The sequence below is a fragment of the Elephantulus edwardii genome, unplaced genomic scaffold (genome assembly GCF_000299155.1).
Source record: "Elephantulus edwardii isolate Elephantulus edwardi_28Jun2011 unplaced genomic scaffold, EleEdw1.0 scaffold00021, whole genome shotgun sequence".
In the NCBI taxonomy this organism is placed as follows: Eukaryota; Metazoa; Chordata; class Mammalia; order Macroscelidea; family Macroscelididae; genus Elephantulus; species Elephantulus edwardii.
Window position 1 is genome coordinate 25,842,552 of NW_006399771.1, and position 26,174 is coordinate 25,868,725.

General features: G+C 35.6%; 1 protein-coding gene across 1 annotated transcript in view; it reads right to left on the bottom strand.

The window, feature by feature from the left end:
- The window catches only part of TRHDE (thyrotropin-releasing hormone degrading enzyme), a 789,161-nt gene that overhangs the window by 206,061 nt on the left and 556,926 nt on the right, over nt 1-26,174 (bottom strand).

The following is a 26,174-nucleotide window of genomic DNA, read 5'->3' on the forward strand; positions in this document are numbered from 1 at the left end:
AAAAAAAAAAGAATTGATGCCTGTGAGGTGTGGTGTTTGTTAAGAGTGCTGAATTTCTCTGGCCTTCCAAAAGAACAAACAGATACGTTTGTCTTAAGAGAGTACAGCCAGAAAACTCCTTGGAGGCAATGAAGACAAAGATTTACACCACATAATTTGGACATGCTGTTAGAAGGGATTATTTTTTGGAGTGTGATTATCATGCTTGGAAGGGTGGAGGGTAGATGAGACAGAATGAGACTATCGACTAGATAGATTCGCACAGTGTCTGCTGCAATGGGCTTTGGTATGTCAGTGAAGATGAGACTGGCACCAGATAGGGCGGGGGTCATCTGTTGTTCATAGAGTCAAGATGACTTGCACTCAACTTGACTACACCTAACAACAACAACAGGAATAAATTACAGGGAATAACTGCCCATTTTTCTACTTAGATACCACTAACAGGAACACTGTTTTCTCTGTATTCCTGTTTACTTTTTTAGTTGCATTTAACTTTGTGGATTCCTTTCTTACTGTTGAAGCATGTTATTTGCTTGGCATTGGTGACACTACACACTTGGTATTCTGCCTGCTTATGCAGCTGTTTCATCTCAATCTCCTTTGGTGGTCCTTCCTCTTCTTCCAGCCTCCTGCTGTCACAGTCCTTCAGGGTTTAGTCACAGCCCCACAAGCCAGAACCCTCAGAAAGAGCTTGTTTACTTTCTTTCCCTCTGCTCTCACACTTCATTCTTCACCCAATCTATTTTTTTGATCCAGTTAATTCTATCTTTAAAAGTTATTTTGAACACATCTGTACCTCTGTGTATCTACTGATATATTTTCTAAGCCTTCATCATCTTTAACCAGAATCTCAAAATATTCTCCTAATTTTACTAACAAATTCCCATGTTTGTATTTCAACCCTCCAACTGTCAGTATTATTTACAAGTAGACAGCAATCTCCAAATATAATATTAAATATAAACTGAACCATACATGAGTCATATTGAAAGTATTTAATAACATCTCATTAAATTTATAATAATATAAACTTTCTTTGCAGTCTACTTTAATGCTAATCTCTCATCTCATCTTTTTTCTTTATGATAAAGTTCTTCCATCCTGGTTTCTTTATTCTTTGGACATGCTCTATGCTTCTTTGCCACGTCAGTTTGAATTACTTCTTTTATCTTCCTGAATTAACTCCCTGAGTTCTTTCTCATTACTGTGACCTTGGTGTACATTGAATTTTCTCAAGAAAGGTATCCTGAACATTTACTCTTTTCTGTTTATTATTTGATATTGATTTGCATACAAAATTCATGTACATTGTATTTGATCATATACATTGTGCTTGGCATATTCATTCATTCATACTGTGTTCATGTAATCATTCGTTTACCCTGTATTTTATAAAGTTAATCATCATTGGTCTATGTCCACTATCATCCCAGCTTTTCAGGTTCCCACTAGCTCTATCCTGATTCTTTTACCCCCTCTCACTGCCTGCCAACTCTGTGACCCCCTGATTTCCCACCAACCCTGAATCTCCCTGCCCTTATCCCTCCTTGAACTTTATACAAATAGTACTATTTATTCTTCTATTTTAAAAATAATAGTCTCATGCAGCATTTGCCTTTATGAGATTGAGTTAGTTCACTCAGCATAAGCTTTCTAGTCTCTCCTATGTCACAGAGTATTTTAAGAAATTATTCCTGAGTGCTACATATTATTCCTTTGTGTGAATGTACCACAATTTTCCCATCAATTCATTTGTTGATGGGCATTTGGGCTGTTTATCTGTTCTTGTTATTGTGAATACTGCTTCTATGAACATAGGTATACATATCTCTGCCTGTGTCTCAGTTCAATTTCTTGGGGTATATTCCTAGCAGTGATATAGCTGGGTCACATTGCATTTCTATGTTCAGCTTTTTTTCACCAAACTGCCTTTTCACTGTGGTTGTACCATTTTACAATTTCATCAGCAGAGAATGAGAGTTTCACTTTGTTTTGGGCAATTGTTGTCCTTTTCCTCTCATTTTGTTGATGTTTTCTGAGAAACATATTCCTCTTGGGACTGTCTTCTATGTGACCGAAAAGTGATTTTTCAGGTGGGCTTTAGTTCTAACTTAGAATAATACTAAGGGTCAAATTATGACAAGGTTTCAATCTGTTTTATATGGTTTATAAGAATCTTAGGTGACTCAAAAGCTATTAACAACAAAAACAATAACTGTTAGACATCATGCTAAATCAAATTCACTCTTTCAAAGGCCATAAATTAGAAATCTAGTGCTAAAGAAAGAATACCATTGACAAAAACGGGGTGTTAATCTTTTAGTAAGCCACTTTTCAAATACATTATTCAAGACCAGTCTTACTGCACTTACTTTAAATGAATAAATTTTATACTTTTTCCCTAAAAATGATATTGACACATTTGATATAAAACGGAATAAAAATATTTGCAGTATGCTAATGTTTACTTGTGAGCTACCAACACAAAAAGGTGATTCAAAGCTACAAGCTGCTGCACAGGAAAAAAACTAGGCAATCGTTTCCTGTGTGATCTACAACCTCTGAAAACCCACTGAAAGGTTAGCTACCAGTTAGTGCTAACTCAACAGTAATGAAAAATATTACTATTTTTATTTATACAAAGTTATAGAAAGCAGTGTAAGACCAATTTTTAAATGGATAGAACATATTAATAAAAAAGTCATAAAATAATAAGTGAAATGTAAGAAAAGAATCTATTAAGAAAGCTAATATTTATGATAAAATAAATACACTAATATAGCAGTAGGAGTTTTTTAGTTAAAAACATTAAATTTCTTTTTACATTATATACTCATGATGCTTGATAAAAATATTATAACTTCCAGCCCTTATATAAAGTGTTGTATGCTTGTTTAACATTTCAGAAGAAAATGCAGTAATATGCTCTCCTTTTTGGACATATATTAAGATGCCATTAAAAATATAACAGAGGGTTGGATATATTCTCAAGGTTATTACACTTTTTAACAAAAAAAAGGCTAAAATTGTGGAAAATGTAAATATATTATGGACATCTATGTTATAATTTATAATAGAATCACCATATAATTATTAAAATATTAAAAATAAAGGAAAAACCCATCAACTTATATATTTCTTACATATTTCTTGGTTTAGTTAGAATTAACACTTGTAACATTGCTACGTAGGTAGATTTAGTCAGTTTATACACTTTCTAAGAGAAAAAAACATACAAAAACAGAGAAATTTAAGAAGAAAAACTGCTGATGACAAAAGCTAAATTATTGTTGTTGATGTTGTTATGTGCCATAGAGTTGCTTGCGACTCATAGCGACCCTATGTACAACAGCCCTAAACCCTGCTCTATCCTGTGCCAATCACACTGCCTCTGACACACCCATCCCGGTTACCCCAGTCACTAAATCAATCCATCTCATAGAGGGTCTTCCCCTCTAGCGCCGTCCTTCCAACCTCCCAAACATGATGTCCCTCTCCAAGGACCTGTCCCTCCTTGCAACATGTCCAAAGTATGTCAGACAAAGCCCCAGAATCCTTGCCTCCAAGGAGTAGCTTGGTTTAACCCTCTCCAGGATGAATCTGTTTGTTTTCTTGGCAGTTCTTAGTACATTCAATACTCTTCTCCAGCACCACAGCTCAAAGGCATCAATTCTCCTTCTGTCCTCTCTCTGTCCAACTCTCTGATGCATAACAAGTGATTGCAAAGACCATGGCCTGTATCAGTCACATCTTAGTCTCCAGAGAGACACAGTTGCTCTTTAGAGAGGTCCCTAAGAGCAGACTTTCCCATCGCAATAGGTTTTTTTATTTCCTGGCTGCTGGTGCCAAGAGTGTTGACTGTGGAGCGAGGCAAACTGAAGCTGTGAACAATCTCAATCTCTTCGCCATCCATCCTGATGGTCCCAATTTGTCCAGTGGTGAGAATATTTGTCTTCTTGACATTGAGCCTCAGTCCATACTGAAGACTGCAGTCCTTGACCCTCTGCAGCAAGTACATGAGGTCCTCCTCAGTTTCAGCAAGCAGGTTTGTATCATCTGCATAACGTAGATTGTTAATAGATCTTCCACCAATCCTGATGCCACAATTCTCCTCATAGAGCCCAGCCTCCCAGATAATCTGTTCTGCATACAAGTTGAAAAGGAATGGAGACAGAACACATCCCTGGCGTACACCCTTCCCAATTTTGAACCGTGCAGTGTTACCCTGCTCTGTTTTGACAGCTGCCTCTCGGTCCAAGTATAGGTTTCGCATTAGCATGATTAAATGTTCTGGGATTCCCATTCTTCTCAGAGTCAAGCCACAGTTTGTTATGATCCACAGAGTCAAAGGCCTTTGCATAGTCAATGAAACACAGATAGACATTCTTCTGGTATTCGATGCTTTCAGCCAAGATACATCTAACATCAGCTACAATATCCCTAGTAACACGACCCCTTCTAAACCCAGCCTGAACTTCTGGCAGTTCTCTGCTGATGTGCTTTTCCAATCGTTTTTAGATAATCTTCAGTAGAATCTTGCTTGCATGTGAAATCAATGATACTGTTCTGTAGTTTCCACACTCTGTTGGGTCACCCTTCTTTGGAATGGGAACAAATATAGATCTCTTTCAGTCAGTTGGCCAAGTTGTTGTTCTCTAGATTTCTTGGCACAACTTGGTGAGCACATCCAGGGCAGCATATGTTGGCTGAAATACGTCAATTGGTATACCATCTATTCCTGGGGCCTTATTTTTTTGCTACTTCTTTAAAAGCAGCTTCACCTTCTTCCTTCATCACCATAGGCTCTTGCTCATATGTTGTTTCATTAAATTCTTCTGTGTCTGCCAATTCCTTCTGATACAAGGGCTCAGTATATTCCTTCCATCTTCTTTTAATACTTCCTAGATCATTTAATATTCTCCCTAAAGCATCCTTGATTATAGCAACTCTAGGTTTTAATTTGTTCTTCAGTTCCTTGAGCTTAAGAAATGCTGAACGAATTTGGCCCTTTTGATTTTCTGACTCCAACTCCTTGCACATTTCATTGGAATATTTTGCTTTGTCATTCCAAGCTGCCATTTGGAATCTTCTGTTCAGTTCTTTAGTATCTTGATATCTTGAATTCATCCTTGTGCTTTGGCTTCTCTACGTTCCAGTGCAATCTTCAGAGTTTCTTTTGACATCCATTTTGGTCTTTTTTGGTCTTTATAATGACCGTTTGCACTCTTCCTGGATGATACATTTGACATCCTCCCACAAGTCATCTGGTCTTCGCTCATTAGTGTTCAAGGCCTCAAACCTGTTCCTGAGATGATTCTGAAATTGAGGTGGAATGAAATCAAAGTCATAATTTGGCTCCTGTGGATTTGGTTTAATTTTCCTCAATTTCAGTTTGAACTTGCATATGAGTTTCAGCTTGAACTTGCATATGAATAGTTGGTTGTCTGTTCCAAAATCAGCTCCTGGCCTAGTTTTCATTTGATATTGAGCTTCTCCAGCGATATTTTCCACAGATGTAATCGATCTGTCTCCCAAGTAAGTTTATTGTACTTCTGTACAAGAAATTTGATCAAATGGTTATATCTAATATGTATCAAGACAGCTGAATCTAAGAGTGTGAGCACTTGCAAATTAGCGTGCATTTACCCATATACCATCATAACTACTTATGTCCACTCATCAGCTAAATATGTTTCTACTCCATAGATACAATTTTAAAAGTATAAAAGACATTATTTTAGATTAATATATCTATTACTCTAGACATAGATATATCTAGTTTGTGTTGTCATTATGTACTATAGAAACAGAACAAACTCATACCGACGCTCTGATGGCATCTCAGAGGTAGTTAATTGCATAGGAGGACATCACCCACCTTTCTCTCACAAAGGATTTGGAGGCCTAGAACCATGTGCTTTCAGTATTGCAGCACATCTTCTTGAAGAGGCCAGCAGAGAGCCATTCTTTTTAAACCATTTTAAAAATCACAAAATACATCATTTTATATTAATAAATCTATTATTCTAGATATATCTAGGTAGTACACAGATATAGTATATCTATATACCATGTATAGCAGAACACATGCAGATAACATAAGGGCAACTGAGTTTGAGCTTTCAAGTATGGAAATACAAAGGAAGAGGAAGAGTTGTAAGCAGACACTAGTGACTGGGACATGGGATGTGAGAACCATGAATATAGGTAAATTAGATATTGTTAAGGAAGAAATGGAAAGCATAAATATTGACATACTAGGCATTGGAGAGATGAGATGGACTGGCATGGGGCATTTTGAGTTGGATGATCATATGATATATTACTCTGGAGATGAAAAGGTGAGGAAAAATGGAGTTGTTTTAATAGTTAAAAAAGGCATTGCTAGATCCATCTTAAAGTCCAATATTATGAGTGACAGGATAATATCCATATGTATATAAGGAAGTCCAGTGAATACCGCTATCATTCAGATATATGCCCAAACAACCAGAGCCAAGGAAGAGGGTATAGAAGATTTTTACAAACTTACAATCAGAGATCGATCGAGCATGCAATCAAGATTCATTGATAATAATGGGTGACTGGAATGTAAAAGTTGGGAACAGAGAAGAAGATTCAGTAGTTGGAAAACATGGACTACAGAAATGGAGCTGGAGAGAGAATGATTGAATTTTGCACAATGACAATTCATAGCAAATAACTTTTTTAAGGGACATAAATGCAGGTTATATACTTGGATTTCACCTGATGGTATGTACAGGAATCAGATCGATTGCATCTGTGGAAAGAACCGCTGGAGAAGCTCAATATCAGCTGTGAAAACTAGGACAAAAGCTGATTGTGAAACAGACCACCAACTACTCATATGCAAGTTCAAGCTGAAGTTGAGGAAAATTAAACCAAATCCAAGGCAACCGAAATATGACTTTGAGTCTATCCCACCTGAATTTCAGAACCATCTCAGGAACAGGTTTGAGGCTTTGAACACTAATGAGCGAAGACCAGAGGAGTTGTGGGAGAATATCAAGGGTATTATGCAGGAAGAGTGCAAATGGTCATTGTAAAGACAGAAGAGGAAGAGAAGACCAAAATGGATGTCAGAAGAGACTCTGAAAATTGCACTGGAGCACAGAGAAGCCAAAGCACAAGGAAGAATTCAAGATACGAAAGAGTTGAATAGAAGGTTTCAAAAGGCAGCACGGGATGACGAAGCAAAATATTACAATGAAATGTGCAAGGAGTTGGATTCAGAAAATCAAAAGGGCCAAACTTGCTTAGCATTTCTTAAGCTCAAGGAACTTAAGAACAAAGTCAAACCTAGAGTTGCTATAATCAAGGATGCTTTAGGCAGAATATTAAATCATCAAGGAAGTATTAAAAGAAGATGGGAAGAATATACTGAATAACTGTATCGAAAGGAATTGGCAGACACAGAAGAATTTAATGAAACAAGATATGAGCAAGAGCCTATGGTGATGAAAGAATAAGTTCAGGCTGCTCTGAAGGAAATGGCAAAAAAATCAAGCTCCAGGCATAGATGGTATACCAATTGACATATTTCAGCTAACAGATGCTGCCCTGGACATGCTCACCAAGTTGCACCAAGAAATCTGGAGTACAACCACTTGGCCAACTGACTGGAAGAGCTCTGTATTTGTTCCCATCGCAAAGAAGGGTGATCCAACAGAGTGTGGAAACTATAGAACAATATCATTGATTTCACATGCAAGCAAGATTCTAGTGAACATTATCCAAAAACGACTGGAACAACACAACAGCAGAGAACTACCAGAAATCCAGGCTGGATTTAGAAGGTGTCATGGTAGTAGGGATATTGTAGCTGATGCTAGATGGATCTTAGCTGAAAGCAGAAAATACTAGAGGAATGTCTATCTGTGTTTCATTGAGTATGCAAAGGTGTTTGACTGTGTGGATCATAACAAACTGTGGCTGACTCTGTGAAGAATGGGAATCCCAGAACACTTGATCATTCTAATGTGAAACCTATACTTGAACAAGGAGGCAGTTGTCAGAACAGAGCAAGGGAACACTGCATGGTTCAAAATTGGGAAGGATGTACGCCAGGGATGCATCCTATCTCCATACCTTTTCAACCTGTATGCAGAAGAAATTATCTGGGAGGCTGAGCTCTATGAGGAGAAATGTGGGGTCAAGTTTGGTGGACAATCTATCAACAATCTGTGTTATGCAGATGACACAACCCTGCTTGCTGAAACTGAGGAAGACCTGAAGCATCTGCTACAGAAGTTCAAGGACTGCAGCCTCCAATACGGATTGAGGCTCAATGTCAAGAAGACAAAGATTCTCACCACTGGACCAACTTGCCATATCGGGATGGATGGTGAAGAGATTGAGATTGTTCACAGGTTTAGTTTGCTCGGCTCCACAGTCAACACTCTTAGCACCAGTATCCAGGACATTAAAAGGCATATTGCTATGGGAAAGTCTGCTCTTAGGGACCTCTCCAAAGTACTGAAGAGCAATGGTGTCTCTCTGGAGACTAAGGTGCACCTGATACAGGCCATGGTCTTCGCAATCACTTGTTATGCATCAGAGAGTTGGACAATGACCAAGGAAGATAGAAGGAGAACTGATGCCTTTGAGCTGTGAGGAGAATTGATGCCTTTGAGCTGTGGTGCTGGAGAAGAATATTGACAGTCCCATGGACTGTTAGGAAAACAAACAGATTCATCCTGGAAAGGGTTAAACTGGGTGGCTCCTTGGAGGCAAGGATTCTGAGGCTCTATCTAACATAGTTTGGACATGCTGTGAGGAGAAACCAGTCCTTGGAGAAGGAAATCATGCTTGGGAGGGGTGGAGGGACAGAGCAGGAGGGGAAGGCCCTCTATGAGGTGGATTGATTCAGTGACAGGGGTAATCGGGATGGGAGTGTCAGAGACAGTGTGAGTGGCACAGGACAAAGCAGGGTTTAGGCCTGTTGTACACAGGGTCGGTATGAGTAGCAAGCAACTCGACGGCACATAACAACAACAACAACAACAACAACAACAATAACAACAGATTATACTTTAAATTTCTATGTTAAACAGAATATATCAATAAACATATATATGGTCTTTCATTGAATAGAGAAAACATTTTCAGGATGAATAAATGATGATACACTTTTTTAATAAAGACATTTTGATTAATTACACATAGTTATATCCAAGGGCGTTCTGGTGGTCTAGTGGTAAGGAGTTGCAATGCCAATCCAATGACATGTGGTTCATATCTACTAGCAGCTCCTCAAGAAAAAGATAGGCAATTTTCTCCTATGTAATGTAAACCCCCTGAAAATCCACTGAAGGGCTGACAATAAGTCATTACAAACTTAGAGCTTATAACAATAATAGTTGCAACTGCAAACTCATTGTTATTGGGTCAGTTCTGAGCTACTAGCTATCATATAGGGCAAAGTAAAATTCCTGGTAAGGTTTTCCCAAAATTGTAATTTTAACAAAAGCAAACTGTCACATCTTTCTTGTGTAGGAAAGCTACTGGGTTCAATCTGCTGGCCTTTGCATTAGCAGCTGAATGGTTAATCACTGAGTGTCTAGCTCTCCTTAAATACAACTTCACAGCCAAGTAACCATACAATCACATTTTTTAAAAAGTAGTTTTTAAAAGCACTTGCTTTTTATGAGTAATGAAATTCTTGAATCATGGGATTTTTCTGATAGCATTAAATATTTTTGTCTTCTATATGCTCAACAATTTTAACAATTTTAACTAATTTAAGTTGTTAATAAATGCTAATTTGGTAAAATCCAAATTCCTAGAACCAGTAATGACAGTATAAATATCATTTGAATTATAACAAAAGATTATTATCAAGGATTCCATTTCTTCTTCATATCTACCTATATCTATATCATCTATATCTATATTTATATGTAATCATCTATCTATCTATACAGCATTTTGAGTGAAGCATAAAGATATTTGAGTAGAAATTGTTCATGGTCATTCAGTTTAAATAAGATCAAGTACCCATCTGGATAAAAAGACAAAACTATTTCCTCAGAAAAGAAATTAACTTTGACACACTGTCCTTTTTTCTCTTGTTTTCTGACTTTTCATTTATTTCAAAATTTACACGTGGGAAAAAATATTATTTCAAATGTAAGCCTGCAGATATAAAATAAAAATCCTGCATACACATGTTAACATATAACACCTCATTGGAACACAAGTTATTAAGCATGTTTTCACTACTAATAATCCTTATGGCTTTGCTCCTGTCATTACCTTCAGGCTATCAGAATTTTATGAGCACAAACCAATAATAATGATATCTCCCTTTTGCTTTTTATCCACACCTCATTGCTTTACATTGATTTGCATAAGCAATTTCCACCCTGATAATTGGAGCCAAATATCTTGTTGTAGGTTACCTTATAGAAAAGAGCAGCTAAATACTAAATAAGAGAAATCTTTCAACCAAAATATTCAAACATTTATTAGGCGATGTTAAATTAACCACATTGGTGGAGTAGGAAGGTGACTCACTCTTTCATTAATGTTTAAATGTATATCAAAGTTAGCAAAGTTCAATTCATTGATGATTCTTAGAAACATGAAAAATGGTACTACCTGGCTCAAATAATTAAAACATTACTGTTTTATTTGAAAAAGAAAATGCAACAGTAGTATTTTAATTAATTTTTATAGCTACTGAGCTCAGTATCAATATTATATGAAGGTTTAATAATTATAGGTTTTCTATTTATTATTAGAAGAATCATAGGAAAAAGCAAAATGTAATCGAAAGATTATGACAAGTAAAAAAGAAATACAAAAATATCCAAATACCTAAAAACTTATTTTTTTTACCTGAATTGTTCTAAAAGCATGCCTACACAGAGAAAAAGGATTTGCACTATAGGAACCTAAACTAAATGATAAATATTTACTAAAAAGTAGATTTTTTATTTGTTGAAAGCACACACACATATATGGGTAAAAGCGTATCAGAGAGGGTGAAGATGGTACAGGACAGACCCAAGTTCATATCTATCATTCATAGGACCATTATAAGTCATAGTTGACTCAATAGTACCCATGATAAGGTATACACATTTAAACAACATGAACTTTAATGTATAAAAGATGCAGCTATGACCAAAAGATGTGTGGGGGATAGTTTTTATGGAAAGCACAATGACAAGGAACAAAATAGATTTCTAGGGTACATGCAAAATCATCAATAACTTACATATCTCAATAATTACAACAATAATTTACACACTGGGGAATACATCTTTCAATATGACTTTCCAGAGAGAGAGAGAGATTTATACCCTTCTGCTAGCTCCTTATGTGGTGGGACCCTGCAGAGAGATTAGCCCACTCCCCTTGGATGGCAGAATTCCCACTGCCAACCCTCTACCACCCACCCAACATACTGGACTGTTTCTTTACACAGGTGAGAGGGAGATTTATGCTCCCCCATCCAACTCCCAGGACAGGGTGGGGTCCTACAGAGAGATTAGCCCACTACCTTTAGGTGTGGTAACACCCACCATCTACATTCCACTTCCCACTAGCCATATTCACCTGTTTCACAGTTAAGGAAGCTTTGACCAAAAAGTTACATACAGAAGATCACCATTATCCAAAATCTTGTCCAGACATAACGGAAATTGAAATGAAGTTAAGGACTTGCTACTGAACTGTCAAATAGAGTAGAGAAGAGAGGTACATTGGCCTTGAATACTGATGCCTAGCTACATCATTAGGTCAAACAGAAGAGGCTGGATGGAGCTACAGTTTCTTGAGGGTAAAAATCATCACTATTTGGGAAGACAAGAGGGGTGCATAAATAGACAAGTCATTCACAAAACATTGCTATACCCTAAGATATTATATAGTTAAAACAACCTAACATCTACTAAGACTCATATAATGTCAACAAAGAAAGTCTGCCTCAGTCATACTGGGAGAAAAAAAAGAAAAAAAAACCCAAAATACACAACAAACCTCCTCTTCTCCTAAAAATGAAGACTCAATGAATAAATACCAAAGATAGAGAAAAGTAAAAGAAATATGTTAATGTGGCGTTATTTGGATAGCTATAAAAGAAGATGCAAATCATGGAAGAAACAATGGAAGCTATTATTGTCTCTGGCACAACTACAATGCTGAGTTTTCCTATCCAAGAGCAAGGAATATTCTTTCATTTCTCCAGGTCTCTCTTTGTTTACTGTAGTAAGTTTTGTAATTTTCTTTGAAAAGATCCTTTGTGTTTCTGGTTAGATTTACTCCCAAGTATTTAATCTTTTGATTAGCTATTCTGATAGGTATTGTTTTTCTTAGCTCCAATTCTGTATTTTCTTTGTCACTGTAGAGAAACAAGATTGATTTTTGTATGTTAATCTTGTATCCTGCCACTTTGCTGAATTGGTCAACTATGTCCAATAGTTTTCTTGCTGAGTCTTTAGGGTTTTGTAAGTATATGTATCATATCATATCATATCATATTATCTGATCTGTATATAAAGATAATTTTATCTCCTCTTTGCAAATTTGGATATCTCTTATATCCTTCTCCTGTCTTATTGCTATCACTAAGATTTCCAATACAATAATGATTAGGGAGGTGATAGTGGGTATTCTTACTTAATTTCTAATATCAAAGGAAAGCTTTAGATCTCTTTCCATTGAGAACAATGTTTGTTATCAGGTTTGTGTCTGTACTTTTTTACTGTGTTAAGGAAATTCCCCTCCTACCCTATTTTGTTGAGTGTTTTAATGAGGCAAGGGTGTTGGATTTTATCAAAGGCCTTTTCTGCATTAATTGATAGGATCATTTGATTCTTGTTCTTTGCTTTGTTAATGTGATGAATGACACTGTTTTTCTTATGTTGAACCATCTTTGCATACCTGTTATGAATCCCACTTGGTCATGGAATATTATTTATTTATGGTTTTTTATGTTTTGTTGGATTCTACTGGCCAGGATTTTGGTCAGGATTTTTGCATCTGTGTTCATGAGATATTGACCAATAGTTTTCTATTTTGGCAGTGTTTTTGCCTGGCTTTGGTATCAAGAATATGGTTGCTTCATAGAATGCCTGGGAGAATTCCATCTTTTCCTATTTTCTGAGATAGTATATGTTGAATTGGTGACAGTTCCTCTGAAAGTTTGATAAAATTCGCTTGTAAAATCATCTGGTCTTGGGCTTTTTTTGGTCTGGAAGCTGTTTTATTACCTTTTCAATTTCTTCTTTTGTAGAGGGTATGTTTAGGTGTTCACTTTTTATTTGTGTCAGTTTAGGTAGGTTGTGAATTTCCAAGTAATTGTCCATTTCCTCTAGGTTTTCATATTTTTTTAGTATTGTTTTTCATAATATTCCATTGTTAGCCTTTTAACTTTAGTTGGTTCTGTTGTGACATTATCTGTTTCATCTTTTATTCAGATTATTTGAGTCTTTTCTTTCTTTTCCTTTATAGAGTTTTGCTAGTGGTTTGTTGATTTTATTGACCTTTTCAAAGAACCAACTCCCAGTTTTGTTGATGGTTTCAATTGTATTTCTGCTTTCTATTTCATTTATTTCTGCCCTAATTTTTATAATTTCTGGTTTTTTTTAGCAGGTATTGGGCTTTCTTGCTGTTCTTTTTCAACTTGTTGGAGATGTTGGGCTAGAGAATCAATAGTAGTTTTTTCCTGCCTTTTGATTTGTTTGCTTATTGCTATAAATTGACCTGTGGTTACTGTTTTGGCAGTTTTCCAGAGGCATTGGTAAGTGGTGTTTTCATTGTCATTTGTTTCAATAAACTTTTAATTTCATTTTTTTATTTTTTCTAGTACCCACTCATGTTCAAGTAAGGTGTTGTTCAGCTTCCAAATGTATGGTTTTTTTTTTCTAATTTATATTCTTGTTATTAATTTCTAATTTTGTAGCATTGTGATCTGAGAAAATGCTTTGTATTATTCCTATGTTTTTTAACTTATTGATGCTTGCCTTGTGGCCCAAAATGTGGTCTCTTCTGGAGAATGTTCCATGCGCATTGGAGAAGAAGCTATACTGTGCTGTTTTGGGGGATGCATTGGCCTATAAATATCTAGGAGATCAAATCAGTTTATTGTGTGGTTTAATTCTTCAGCATCCTTGTTGAGTTTATTTATGGTAGGTCTATCTTTTCTTGAGAGTGGTGTATTGAAGTCTCCCATTACTATAGTGGTGTTGTCTATTTCCTTTTAAAGTTTTGTTAATGTTTGTTTTACATATTTTGTAACTATCATTTGGTGCATACTTATTATTGTTATGTCCTCTTGTTCTATTGACCCTTTAAGCAATATGTAGTACCTTCTTTGACCCTTGTGATGGTTTTTGCATTGAATTTATTTTATCAGAGATTAATATCGCTACTCCAGCTTTTTTTCTGGTAGCCATTTGCTTGGCATATTTTCCCCCAACCTTTTATTTTTAGTCTTTCGTTATCTTTACTTTTCATGTGTGTCTCTTGTAGACAGTATAAGGATGAATTTTGTTGTTTGTTGTTTTTTTTTAATCCAATCTGCTACTCTTTCCTATTCACTGGCACTTTTAATGCATTCACATTCAGTGTGATTACTGGGAGGCTAGGTTTTATTGCTATAATTTTGTTAACTTCTTTTTGGTGTTGTTGCTAGTTACTTTGGTCCGTCCTACTTTCTGTGGCACCTCTGTTAAGAAGGAGATCTTTCAGTGTTTCCTGCAATGCTGGTGTTGTTTTTACAAACTCCCTTAGGTTCGGTTTGTCTGGGAATATCTTGATCTTTCCTTCATATTTGGTGGACAATTTTGCTGGGTACAATATTCTTGGTTGATGATTGCATTCTTTGAGTGTTTGATATATGTCATTCCACTGTCTTCATGCTCACTGAGTTTCTGCTGAGAAATTGCTATTTAATCTTATCTGCTCTCCCTATTAGGCTACTCTTTGTTTCTCCCTCACTGCTTTCAGATTTCTCTCCTTATCTTTGGTTCTGGAAAATTTGACTATGATAAGCCTTGGTGTTTTTCTCATGGGGTCTATTCTACATGGTGTTCTCTCAGATTCTTGAATATATAGTCTCTTATTCTTTATTGCCTTGGAAGTTTTCTTCTAGTAATTCTTCTACACCTTTTTCAGTGCCTTTGTTTCTTCTCGTTCTGGGATTCCAATGATGCACATGTTATTTCTCTTCATGGCATCCCACTTTATTCTTAGGTTTTCTTCTCTTTCCTTCCTTTTTAATCCTGCTTTTTGTTCTAGCTGATGAGTGGTGACAATTCTATTTTCTATTTCACTAGTTCTGTGTTCCATCTCTTCAACCCTCATGTGTCCCTCCATCATGTTGACAGCATCTAAAACATTGGGCCTCATATTCTGGACCATGGTTTCTTGAGCCTCTAATGGCTTGTTTGTTTTATCTGCATTGCTTTTGATTGTGTTTTGTTTTTAGATCCTCCTGGTTTTTGCTTGCAGTGTCCTGTAATTCTTCAAGTTTGTTTTTACACCCATAGAAAATATTCAACCATTGTTCTTCTGAATTCTATGTCAGAAAGTTCCATTGACTTTATTGCTTCAGGAAATCTACTGATACAGTGTCAATTTTGGGGGGTGAGATACAGTGTCAATTTTGGGGGGTGACATCTTGTTTTGGGCTTGTGTAAGTATGCAGTAGCCTGCTTCTTAGGTAACAATGTTGTGGTAGTTTTTTTTTATGCAAGTAGGGTAGTTACCCTGCCTGTGTTTCTATACGAACTTCTGACCTAAGGGAAGTTTTAGTTCAAGGCCTGTCGAAGCAGCCTCTTCTGTTTACAACTTTTGCAGACCAAGGCTTTCGGACTAATGGCAGTTAGCTGACTCAATGTGAAGAGATGCAAGGTGGCGTGTAGAGGCACAGGCGCAGTGGTCATGGGCACAGGGTAGGCACAGGTGCTGGGATGGCACATGTGCAGACTCTCACCAATTGTGCATGTGTGGGGACATTACTCAAATTCCAGTTGTCAGGCCAGTCATTGGTGGCCTGTTCTTGGCATTCCACTCCCAGTCCAGCCTCTCTCCTGTCCAGTTTCCCAAATTCATTTTTCAAGGAGATCAAAAGGGAATTTGCCGAGTGTATTTGGAGAGAAAAGAGACCTCAAATAAGCAAATCACTTCTGAAGAACAATAATGAAGTGGGAGGCATGGCAGTCCTTGACTTCAAAACCTATTATGATGCGGTAACAACCAAAACAGCATGGTAATGATACAATGACAGGCACACCACCCAGTGGAGCAGAACTGAGAATCCAGAAATGGACCCATCTATTTATGGTCAACTGTTACTCGACAACAAAATAAAAGCTATCAAATGGGGAAATGACAACCTCTTCAACAAATGGTGCTTATGAAACTGGTCTGGTTTCAGAAAGCTGAAACAGAATCCGTATCTCACACCATACACAAAAATCAACTCAAGATGATAAGAGACCTGAGCTAAAGCCTCAAATAATAATAAGAGACAGAATAGATCAAACTTGGATGGCCTAGTATATGGTATAAAGAGACTGCCAAATATAGCCAGAAACGCACAACCTGGAGAGAATAAAATTGATGAATGGTACCTTCTAGAGATTAAATTCTTGTGTATATCAAAAACATTTTCCAACAGCATGAAAAGTAAACCTAGTGACTGGGAAAAAGCATTGGCAATACCATTTCAAAGATGTGTCTCATATAAAAAGTTTACAGGATGCTACAGGGCCTCCACATGAAAAAAGACTGATAACACAATTGCAAAATGGGCAAAAGACATGGAAAGACATTCCACAGAGGAAGATATCTGCATGGCCAACAAGCACATTAAGGAATGCTCAAAATCCCTTGTTAGTAAGAGAAATGAAAACCAAAACCACAATGAGATACCATCTCACCCCAGTAGCATTGGCAAAGTTTAACAGGACAGAAAGTAATAAATGTTGGAGAGGATGTGGAGAGTTAAGAACTCTTATACACTGTTGGTGAGATTGTAAAATGGTACAATCACTCTGGAAGGCAGTTTGGCATTTATTCAAAAAGTTGAACATAAAAATTCCATATGACTTAGCTATTCCATTGTTTGTAATATATACAAGAAAATAAGAACTGGGGTACAAACAAAGACCTGTATACTTATGTTCATAGCAGTCCTATTCACCATTGAAAGAATATGGAAATAGCCAAATATCCAACCACAATGGAATTAATTGAGAAATTATCGTACATTCACACAATGGCATACTATACTGCATGTAGGTTCAATGATTTTGAGATTGTTCACAGCTTTAGTTTGCTTTGCTAGACAGTCAACAGACTTGGCACCAGCAGCCAGAAAATTAAAAGATGTATTGAGATGGGAAAGTCTGCTGTTAGGGATGTCTCCAAAGTACTGAAGAGCAATGGTGTCACTCTGGAGACTAAGTATGCCTGATACAGGCCATAGTCTTTGCAATCACTTGCTATGCTTCAGAGAGCTGGGAAATTACTAGGGATGATAGAAGGAGAATTGATGCCTTTGAACTGTGGTGCTGGAGAAGAGTATTGAGTGTACCATGCACTGCTAAGAAAACAAACAAGTTCACCCTGGAGAGGGTTAAACTGGGCTGCTCTTGGAGGCAAGGATTCTGGGGCTTCATCTGACATACTTTGGACATGTTACAAGGAGGGACCAATCCTTGGAGAGGGATGTCATGCTTGGAAGGGTGGAGGGACAGTGCAGGAGGGGAAGACCCTCTATGAGGTGGATTGATTCGGTGGTTGGAGTATTGGGGTGGGTGTGTCTGAGACAGTGAGATTGGCACAGGATAGAGCAGGGTTTAGAGCTGTTTGTTGCACATATGGTCACTATGAGTTGCAAGTGACTCGATGACCCATGACAACAATAGCAACTACCTAACTTGGGAAGGACTGGAAAGCATTATACTAAGTGAACTAACTCAGTTCCTTGAGGTCCAATATTGTTTAAAAACACTGCTGTAGAAAAAGGTAACTAGTAAAATGTGTATGAGGAATAAAGGAGGAGAGAGCAGGAGTAGAGGGGTGAGTAATCATAGAGTCGCACAATTTTGGTGGAGGGAAGTGTGGGTTAAGGAAATGAGAAATATCTGGTGTAAAAAACAATGTATATGACTTTTATAAATAAGCCAATATAAAATAAAAATTTTATTAAAAAAAAAAACAAACACCACAAACATCATCCTAGAGGCTGGGATTAAGGTGAGCCAAGTGAAAGAACTTTCAGATCAAATATTTAGGAGGACACTAAAGAAACACTAAATCAACATAAATAACATTTTCATGGAGTATTTATAAAAATTGATGCAAGAAAATCTAGGATGAATTGTATATCAAACTTTAAAATAAAGACAGCATCAGCATTACGACTTTTTTTTTAAAAGGACTTCCCAGCTATTAAATTTTAACTTTGCCATGACTGGTGTGAATATCTGAATAGGACATGCTAGCTTATCTGCAAGGAGATTGGCTAGATTTACCAATCCAAAAGGGGGCTGGCTAGTCTCACCAATCCACACAGCAATTGCTTAATATCATCATTAAATTGAGTAGATCCTACATCAGAAACCTCACCACAAGGAAAAGAATAAACAAGAGGGCCTACAGTCACATCAGAGATCCAGACACCTGACATAATCTGATGTGAGATGGGACCTAAAAACAGCGAAATCATTGGAACCAGAGCTCAGAACCTTTGCTCAAGTTTGTTGGACAACTGGGAGTGGTGGCCATAATTTGAAGGCCTGCGTACTTTGTAACCCTGGTCTAAAGTCACAAGGTTCAAGGTTGAGATGTCTGCAAGCATATTTCAGAAGCTGTCCTGACTGTGCTCTGCTACTTACCTGGTTTATAACCTTTTGACTTCCCTAATATGGTTCTCTGTGATCTGTGAACTATAACATTAGATTTTTGAACCCATTAAATCAGTAAAATTGGTATTGAGATGAGTAGAAAGAGGCACAAGAGCAGGAGGGACATGTCTGATCTCATAGCAATTGGTTCTGTGTTATTGATAATGTTGACTGATACTGGTTTTGTGTTATTGATTCAGTAACCATTTGTGAAGTCAGTAAAGGTCAGATCCAAATACAGTTTTGTTCTTTTTACACACACACACACACACACACACACGTACGTTTCAAATCCTCCACCAGTCGCTCCATGGGAGAAAGATGGACAAACTCATCTTATGTGATTTACTCCCTCCAAAAACCCGCTGGAGGGTCAGCTATGAGTTAGTTCTGACTTGACGGCACTTATCAACATGAAATGAGAGAGAAAGGGTGAGAGAACAAAGAATTACAGCCAGAGTGCTCCTTGGATGCAACAATGGAGGGTAATATATCAGGCATGATTCTAGGAAAGGCAATTAGTTAAAAGAGACATCATGCTTGGAAAGATGGAGGGACATCAAAAGAGAGGAAGACCTCTAATGAGATGGTTAGGTACAGTAACTACAGCAGTGGGTTTAAGTGTGTCATAGTTGATGAGGATGGCACAGGATAAAAGTGTCAGATCAGCTGTTTGTTCATAGGGTTGCTATGAATCATATTCAACTTGATGTCACCAATATCAGAAACAACAACAATATACCATCACAAAGACTGAGAGAGTCAACAACAATACTGGCATTGAAATTTACCAAAGCATAGAAGACAGAGGTTACACTGTACTCTCTTTATTTCAGCACCATGCCAAGGAGAACTTTGCTATGTTTGTGGTATTAAAATGAGAAAAGGTTATAAATACTGAATAGATGTATCCTCAAGTGATTTTATAAGATAAAAGGTTATCTAGGATCCTGATATTTATACCAAAGACATAAATGAAGTTATATGTTAAGCACCATATTATGCATAAAAAGTGTTACTTGTGTCTGTATGCAAGAGAAGGTCTCTGTTTACTATATTTCTCTCTAAATTTACTCATGTTCCTAAAGGTAATGTGTGATCCAATTGTTTTCATCACCTTCATTTCTCTTTGGTATCAATGCTAAGAAAGAGTCCAGGGCTGTAAAATCAAATAAACAAAAGAAAATTAATAAAAAAAAATAGTGTCTAGACTAAAAGACAAGGCAATTGGCCAGATGCATAGTTGATCTTAAATTAAAACAATTTATGCAAACTACTGTTTATATTATATTCCCTGGACTAATAATTCCTTAGGAGAATTGAAAGAAATGAAGGAAGTAAAACAAAAATTTAATAATTACAATTTTGCAAAATATTTTACATTCTTAAATTAGCTAAAAAGTGAAACATTTTTTTTAAAAAAAGAAATATGCTGTCTTCATTTTATTCCCTAGAACTTGTTTTAGAAGAGCAACAATTTTAGACATCTAAGTTTTAGACACAGAGCTACAATTGATTCACTCTGACTTAACTAACCAAACTCATTCAAAGAGAACACTACAGATCAATGTCATGGGTAACAGAAGTATATTTATGTAGTGAATTAAACATGATGATTTTTCATTTGATTTTTCCTTATTTCAACTATACTAAATCTTGAAAAAAATAAATGAACTTGGTCTAAAACAGTCTACTCTGGCAAGAGTAGCATCACATCATCTCAATATAAATAAAGGGGAAAAGAAAAATAATGGAGCTACCATTAAAAAAAAAACACATTAAAAAAACCAAAGCATTTCACCTCTTAATATTAAAACCTACAGAAACAATATAAATAATATTGATCAATATAATTTAGAAGAAATCATAGATTAACTGTGTTAAATTTTCTGTCAGCAACTCACCTCCATTCCTGCTACCTTCTACACTCTTTTGTGCAATGAACACGCTAGAAGATTGGGAGCTATATTTCTCAGAATCCCTTGCTAGCTGGGTACGAGTAAAAGTTCTGCCAAATGAGAAGCATGTCTAAGATATATGGAAGGCACTAAAGAAGGAAAAGCTATTATTACTCAGGTGCAGAAGGAAGTGACTTCCACAAGTACTTCAGGCAGCTCAGCAGATATGATGCCATTTTCCTGTGCTATTTGAAGTTCTTGATTTTCTGAAGGCTAGCTATGGTTCCCTAATCATAACCCTCTGATTCATTTTATACATTTAGATTCCTTTTTTAAAAACTTCCTTTTCTGCATTAAATGGCTAGCTAAAATTACTTTGGTTTCACTAATATATTGCTGCAGTTTTAAAGAACAGAAGTGGTTACATAGAGTAACCATTCAAATACAGGTATCGAAGATCACGTCCCTATCTTGACTAGATTTGAAGTATTAGCATTAAAAATATAATAAAACTATGGTTGTTGATAGTTATGAGGGCAAAAAACAGTCTCTTTAATTATAATCTAAAATTACCTAAACAGAAGCAAAAGTTTTGGGAGGTAAAGTGATTATTTTAATAAACTCATCTCAAAAGTCATTGCAATTCTCTCCAACCCTACTCACAATTGACCTTTCCGTAGGAGGGCTTTCAGTGGCAATAGTTTGCACAGGAAGAAATGACTCATTTTCCTCCCATGGATAACTGGTGCATTCAAACTGTCCACCTTCAGTGCAAAATGTAAAAACCTGGTGTGGTTCTCTTCCTCCACAGAAGGTCCCTGTGAGTTGAGATAAACTTAATAGCAAAGTGTAATAACAAGCAAGAGAAAGAAAATGAGAGAATGAGAATTTCAAAGTCTCAGAAGTGAACTATCATTTCTGACTAAACTGAAAACTTAGAAAAAGAAAACAATAAACTGTTTTAAAATTTTCACTGTAAGGCAAGTTCAGGGAACAAGAATTAAAATTTAAGGAATCTTATCTCTCTTATAAGCTTAAAATGGATGTAATAAACCCATACTACCATTTGACATTCTGAGTGGAATAGAAATAAAATAATTATGATTGGTTTAATAAGTCTTTTACTGTGAAAGTTATTGTGTTTATTGGGAAATATTAAGGCACTGAGAATTGGAATAGGGACTGAATTTTTACTGAGCTTTCCTTAGTACCAAAATTAGTTCTTCTTGTCTCTGAAAATGTTTCCCCTTGTTTGAATAGCCTATGTCCATTCATCAGTGGGATTCTGATTCTCAAGAACATGTAAGCCACTTCAATACTCTCAAAGTCACAAGCACATTCAATTCCAGTAGATAATTAGGAATACAATTGGAAAGTTTCACTTTACACTGAAAGCCACAAAGAAATTTCAAGTCTTTGGAAAATGTCACCTAAGACAAAAGAAAATTAATAAAAAAAATAGTGTCTAGACTAAAAGACAAAAATAAACAGAATACTGAATGCAAAGGTAATGCAAATTATTTCTAAATTTTGGCAGGAAGAGATATATTTCCAGAAAAAACTTTCTGTACCAATGCTATTTACCTGATTTGACTACACTTAAAATAATATATACATTGGAAGTCACACTTTACTCACTGCTTAAATGAAATTTCAAGAACAGAAAGTTCATAGTCCTATTTGTTTACATTTTCCCCATCTAGTTAGGGAGCTCTGGTGGCCAAGAGGTAAGAAGCAGTGCTGCCATTCTTAAGGCATGCAGTTCAAATCCACCACCTGCTTTGTGAGAGAAAGATGAGCAATCTCCCACAATGTGATTTAAAGCCTCTGAAAACCCACTAGAGTGTCAGCCATAAGTCAGTTCCAACTCAAGTGACATAAAACAAGAACAATTTAGAATATTGGTTTCAACATAAAAGAAATAAAACACAAATTGTCTGATTAGTCAATAACATTTAGATAACTCTTAGATTCATTCAGAAAATATGAAATATGGAGAGAATCTTAAAGCTTATCTAGTTCAACTTTTGTATTTGAAGCTGTGACTTGAGATGTGAGGAAGAGGTGTGATATCTTTCATAAAAAAATAATTAGAGAAAATAATGGGAACCATTTTTGTTTCTTCCTATTTATTCGGCTGTGTCTTGCTTCTTGAAATATACTTCCAGTATATTTGGAACACTCTGCTGTTATGAATCTACTAGTGGCTCCATGGGATAAAGAAGGGCTATTGTCTCCTCTGCAATTTATGGTCTCCCAGTCTTCAAAAAACACTGGAGAGTCAGTGGGGAGTAGTCCTGACTACTCAGGAAATGGGTTATGTCAAGTATTAGATATATAGCATTTAAAATATAGAAACACTTCACTGTTTTAATTATAAATTATTTATGAATGATATAATGTTCCAACTACAACATGATTTAAAATTTGTTCATCCTAAATTTAAAAATCAAGAATTAAAATGGAAGCTAACACATTATTGGCAGCAAGAACTAATGTTTATACATGCATACACTGTTTACTTACAAAAAATGAAGTTATATAAAAAAATTACGTGAGAATGTTCCATGAAATTATTGACTAAATTAAAGAAATTAAAGGGTCGGATAAAATTTCTTAGTAAGTACAGAACAAGAGGAGTGGAATTATTTAGTATAGAACAGATTGGCATGGCTTATACTTTAGAATAGCCGACCTAGTAAAATCCATAGTTACTGATAACAAAACTTTTCTCAAAAAATTTGTTAGAGTCCTTTCTCACTGAGCAATATATGTATGGATTAGAAACCAACAGATTAGTAATCCATGGTTCATGTATAAGTACCACTTATTTCTGCTGTCTCCAGGGTTTCTTAAAGAGATCTAACCCCCTACAGATAATACATGCTAGTAATGAGTAGAAATTTGTACAATTCTGTAAAACAGAAAGAAGTATGTCAGTGACATTGCTGTATTAAGGTTGTTTTTTTTTTTTGTGGGGTGGCACACCTAGAGGAAAGTTTGTACAAAACTTTGCTCTATTGGAAAAGTATGGTGCTTTGGCTTGTGTAAAATTCATGTGGATTTCTTTCCCTGTAGCCAATCAACTTAACCTATCACCAGACTCCACAGGATATTTCTGTCCCACAAATGTTTTTCAAAATCCACTATGCCAAACAAAATTTTAAAATACTCAATGATCAAATATGAATTATACTAGCAAAAAAAAATTCCACAAATCTTACAAACAAAACTAATAAGATAAAATAGTTCAATTTTCCTAGATCATGAAAAGAAGAAAATATAGGGAGTCAAAGTTTATAAGTTAAATATCAATATGTGACATGACCTAGAAACTTATTCTTTCTAAACTACTTTTATTTTATTTTAATATATTTCTTCATAGTTTTATTTGTTAAAATAAAAAGGTAATATTTTCCCCCAAAGAGCTTCAGAAAAATAAAATTGCATAAAAATTTAATACAATACTGATGTAAATAATAAATAAACAGAAAACTATCATAACGTGTTATGTGTGGAACAAAATTGTAAATAAAATAAAATAATAAAGAAAAAAAAGGAATGGAAAAAGAGAGAAATAAGAGAACATGGTGAGGGGAAAAGAGAGTAGAAAATAGCACACTAATTTGAGAGTGTCTGTAGCTGTAAATCGAATCCTGCATCTGTAAATAATAAACTTCCATATGTCATCACAGAAAATAGCCATCCTTAACATAAAAACAATTAATAGATTTTCTAGCAGAGGTAAACTCTGCAAGCTCAGATTAGTTGTTTCAACAACAGATTAGTTGTTTCAACAACATGCAAACCAATGCTCCCCAGAGTTTTGTGGAAGGGAAGCGTATTAATACCAACTCTGTGAGCACTCAGCTCCATGACACGGAGCGTCTGCTTAGGAGGTCATCTCCAAAACGTATCCCATACATCTTCATGCACAAGGGATGATAATTTATCACCTTGACACAGAGATCTACTGTAAACTAATCCAAACTGCTGATGATACACTAAATCAGTTTGAATGATGAGTATAAATAAACCTGAATGTGAAGTACTGAAGGATACAGATATATCTGACCAATGAGATGTCATAAAGCAAATGAAATGCAATGTTGACAAGCACAGAGTCCCTTGCTTGGAAATTAGCCATATCAAGGTTCAGAGCATAAAGCTGTAAGTTAATACAAGTTTTGAATAAAAGTTTAATATAATGGGAGTCAGAGGAATGCATATTTTGTCTAAAATAAATCTGAACAGACTATGTCAGTAAAAAAACAAAGATGGATTGAAAATGTACATATTTTGCATACCAACTAAAGTATGACAGGATAAAGAAAAATATTGCAAAGCAATAACCCTTTCCAAATAATATAATTATTCAATCTGTTGAGCAAATCTATACACACAGATAAGAAAAAGAGAATAAAAACTCTATTCAGAAAATGATTTCACAGCAACTTGCTACCAGGAAATCAAATTCAATTTGTGTTGCCTTTATAAAAGCTTAGATGTTTTCTTGAACTGTCATGCTACAACTTCACTGGGGAAAACAAAGAAATGGGGATAAAGAAGGACATTCCTCCAGACGGTTGATATTCATAGAGGGCACTCCTTGAGAAAAAAGATTTTTCCAACTATGTGATCAGAATAAAGTCTTACACGACCAGCAAAATAGATTCTATGAATTCGTCTATTCTGAAGGTGTCCCTAATGGAAAAAGCTGATTAAAGTAAATTTCAACCCCTGCTGTCACAAATCTGTAAAAATGTTTTCTAAGAAAAAGTATTCCATAAGGAGTTTATATTTTTTCTTTGTTGTGTTAAGTATATATAGCCTTGTCATAATACATTTAACTCTTACTTTGTATTTTGCCTTTACCTCTTTTTTTTAACCTTTTGAGTAACAGTTGAGTCTTATTACTAAAGTATGGTCTGATCCCAGATGTAGTTTATTTAAATTTCAAAATGAAAAGCTTACTAAGAACAGATAAGATTGATTGCTCTCTCTGTCTTAGCATAATTGTATTTCAGGTGAACATCAATTTACTTTAAAGGACACTTCTAAGTAGCAGAATGCATCATAAATAATTCATCAATCACAGCTGCTTGAAACATGATTTACTCCAGCAGATTTCAATAAAATGAAAGTTTTATTTTTCTCTATTTGTGTTTGTGTTAAAACAATTTAAGTATCCCCTTTTAATAATTCACCCCTTGATTCCATACTTCCTACTCAATTTGTACACAATTTGGTAAAATGATTTCCTTTCCTTTATTTTATAAAATATTGCATTTTTAATAGGAAAAAAACAACTTAAGTAATTTACAAACAGAAATCAATAAACATCAATAATGAAATGACAAAAATGTATTTGAAATATAGTATTAATTTT